Below are 4,148 nucleotides of genomic sequence, written 5' to 3'. Positions count from 1 at the left end.
GGGGGAGGCAGGGAGGAACTGGGCAGGTTGGGTCTCACAGGGGACAGAATGTAGCCTCACAATCCTGCTCTGTGCCAAGGTTCTTAGGTTCTGAGCTCCGGTCAGCAGGAGGTGACTCCAGCTCAGCTATCTCATCCCTCTGCCAAGAGATGTGATACAACCCAGGATTCCTGCGGGGACTGTAGAGCCACCATGTGATAGAACTGCCACCAGGCAGGAAAGACATGGTCCGGTGTCAGACTTTAGCCTGTGGCCCCAGAAAGGTCAGAGTGAAAGGCAAGACCTGCAGCCTTATCCCCAAGGAGGCAGAAATAGCCCCGAACGTTCCCTGAACTAAATAAACAATGAACATTATATAATAATTTCATGAAGCTGAGCAAGGTGGGGCTCACCCGTAAGTGCAGCACTCGGGGGTCTGGAGGAGAAAGATTGCAAGTTTCAGACCAGCTAAGGTTCTATGAAGTAACTGTCTCAGAATAAATAAATAAACACACTTACACATACACACGTCATTCATATACACACTCTCACATGCATACATACAGTCACACATATACATATACACACATACACACACATAAACTCATACACACACATCATACATATACACTCACACACACTCACACATATACATACACACATACACACACATAAACACACACACATCATACATATACACACTCTCACACACACTCACATATACATATACACACATACACACACTCACACATAAACACACACACATCATACATATATACACTCACAAAAACTCATACACACATCATACATATACACACTCTCACATACACACACACATATACATACACACACTCATACATAAACTCACATACATACACACACACATACATGTCTTCTGAAGATTTGAAAACAGTGTTTATGAAAATGTAGTGAGAAAAGGCAGATTAAGAAGAAAAAAAGGCACAGAGAAACCCTGTCTCGAAAAACCAAAAAAAAAAAAAAAAGAAGAAGAAGAAAAAAAGGGCCACCACGCCTTTAATCCCAGCACTTGGGAGGCAGAGCCAGGTGGAACTCTGTGAATTCAAGGCCAGCCTGGTGTACAGAGTGAGATCCAGGACAGGCACCAAAGCTACACAGAGAAACCCTGTCTTGAAAAAAAACAAAGAAGAAGAAGAAAAGAAGGAGGAGAGAGGAGGAAGAGGAGAAGGAGGAGGAGGGGGAGGAGGAGGAGGAGGAGGAAGCTAATTATAACCATGCAAAATCTAAAACTCAAATGAAGGTGTGTGGCACTGGTGGTGTGTCTCAGTCAGCGTTTCCCAAGTCCTGGGCTGCATCCCCAGCACCACACAAACCTGACAAGGAGGTGCACGCCTGTCATCCCAGCGTTTCAGGAAGTGGAGGCAGGAGGATGAGAAGTTGAAGATCATCTTGGGTTACACAGTGAGTTTGAGGTCAGTCTGGACTAAATGAAACCATATCTTTAAGGGGAGTAAACAGATGTCTGAAGCTTAAACACTCACACGGATGAAGGAGAGAACCAACTCCACTTGTCCTGGGACAAAAACAATTTTTTAAATTAACGTAATTTTTAAAGTCAGCAATCCAGATGAAGGATCACACAACCGTGGCGAGTCAGCACAGGGGCGGGGAGCAGCTCACAGCAGGGCAGCCAGAAAGGAGAGAATGGGAATAAAGAAAATGGTGAGCTGCAGACCCCCCCACAAGCCCTCTTCATCCAGCCAGACTTTCTGACGTTTCCACGGTGTAGCTACCTTGTTTTAACACTTGCTGGGACAAAACACCTTGGCAAAATAATGTGAGGGAGGAACATGTTTTGGTTCACAGTCCCAGGGGTTCTGTCCATCATGTTGGGAAATTCACAAGGCTTTTTCTTTTTTTTTTTTTTTTTTTTTTTTTTGAGACAGAGTCTTACTAGCTCCTAGTTGGCCTGGGCTTACTGTGTAGACCAGGCTAGCCTCAAATTCACAGAGATCCACCTATCTCTGCCTGCCCGGTGTTGGAACTAAAGGTGTGTGCCACCATACAATCCAAGACTCAAGTCCAGAGAATGGTGTCACTGTCCTTTAGGGTGGGACCTTGTCACCCCTCACTGTCACAGCCAGCTCAACCTAATCTAGATAACCACTCACAGGTGTACCTGGAGGCTTGCCTCCTTGGTGACTTGTCAGGTTAACAAGGGAGATTAACCATCACAGTCTTTCATATTAGTGCCAGCATTTGGGGACCGCATAGACAGGACATCTATGCCCGTGGTGGACATCGAGTCTTCAGACCTCATCACTGCTCCATCTCTCTCTTCTTGACTGTAGCTGCAATGTGACCAGAGGCTTTGGGCTCCTGATGCTTGATTTCCACGCAAGTGATGGACTGTATCCTCCTCACACTGTGTAGGAGACCTTGTCCTGAGGGTTACTTTGAAGCAACAGTGGTTTAGAGGAACCCACAGGCAGGCCGGGCCACCAAAGATGTCAGCAGAGGTGCAGCCCAGCCCTGCCACCACCAGCAGCAGTGAAGGGGGATCCTTGAGGACACGGAAGGAAGGATGAGTCAGCTCGGAGCAGATATATTTCTCCTGTAAACACTGGTATTGGAGGTCGAGAGAGAGCTCAGTAGTTGAGAATGTGTTCTGCTCTTGCAGAGGACCTAAGTTGCATTCCCAGCACCCAGGTCAGGCAGCTCCGGGAGATCCAACACCCTCTTCTAGCCTTTGAGGGCAGCTACACTCAAAGGCATATACTCACACAGACACGCACATAATGAGAAATAAAAATAAAGCTTTGTAAAAAGTCTATATCTAGGGGGCTGGAGAGATGGCTCAGAGGTTAAGAGCACTAACTGTTCTTTCAGAGGTCCTGAGTTCAATTCCCAGCAACCACATGGTGGCTCACAACCATCTGTAATGAGATCTGGTGCCCTCTTCTGGCCTGCTTGCATACATGCAGACAGAACATTGTATACATAAGAAATAAGTAAGTCTTTAAAAAAAAAAGTCTATATCTAGTATCTAGTATGTGGCTCATTGTTTACCTTTGTGGAAATGTGTTTGTTAACATAAAAACAACAAAACAATGACTGTCCCAGAGACTGAGTGGAAAAAATGACATCCACGCTCTCCGTACCTTGTTTAATGCCTATTTATTTATTTATTTATTTATTTATTTATTTTTTTGGTTTTTTGAGACAGGGTTTCTCTGTGTAGCTTTGGAGCCTTTCCTGGAACTCACTCTGTAGCCCAGGCTGGCCTCACAGAGATCTGCCTGCTAGTAAGTTAGTGTAAGTCTTGCTGGATGGTGGTGGTGCACGCTTTTAATCCCAACACTTGGGAGGCAGAGGCAGGTGGATTTCTGTGAGTTTGAGGCCAGCCTGGTCTACAGAGCGAGTTCTAGACTCGCCAGGGCTACACAGAGAAACCCTGTCTTGAAAAACCAAAAAAACAAGCAAACAATAACAAAAGCCTTGTAAATCTTACAGGCCAAATTTTTAAAACCATTCTCTCTGGCACATCTGAAAGTTTATAAGAATATTAAATTAATTCTCTACAACAGTCTAACCTGCAGCAATAAATGCAGTACAAACACAGTGCCTGTTATATAACAAATAAAGGCATGTGCCAATGTTAAAAACCACAAAACCAAATCCTGGGTTTAAATTTCAGTTAAAGAACTGGAGAGATGGATCAGTGGTTAGAGCACTGGCTGCTCTTGCAGAGGACCCAGGTTCGATTCCCAGCACCCACACAGCAGCTCACAACTGTCTGTGACTCCAGTTCTAGTGGATCTGAAACCCTCTTCTGGCCTGAGGGCAGTAGGCACCAGAGCTGTACATAGACATAAAAGCAAGCAAAACACATAAAAGTCAAAAATAAATCTCAATTCCTGTACTTTAAAAAAAATTGCAGCCGGGCGGTGGTGGCACACGCCTTTAATCCCAGCACGTGGGAGGCAGAGCCAGGTGGATCTCTGAGTTCGAGGCCAGCCTGGGCTACCAAGTGAGTTCCAGGAAAGGCGCAATGCTACACAGAGAAACCCTGTCTCGGAAAAAAAATTACCCATCTTGTTGGAGAAGCCCTGCCACTAAGGCTGCAGTCCACCGTGTCGGGATCATTCTCTCACTCAGCACAAAGTGGAGGACCCCCTTTCTCAGCAGGG

Source organism: Peromyscus leucopus, chromosome 23, assembly GCF_004664715.2.
Source record: "Peromyscus leucopus breed LL Stock chromosome 23, UCI_PerLeu_2.1, whole genome shotgun sequence".
Taxonomy (NCBI): domain Eukaryota; kingdom Metazoa; phylum Chordata; class Mammalia; order Rodentia; family Cricetidae; genus Peromyscus; species Peromyscus leucopus.
Note: the sequence above shows the minus strand (reverse complement) of the source record.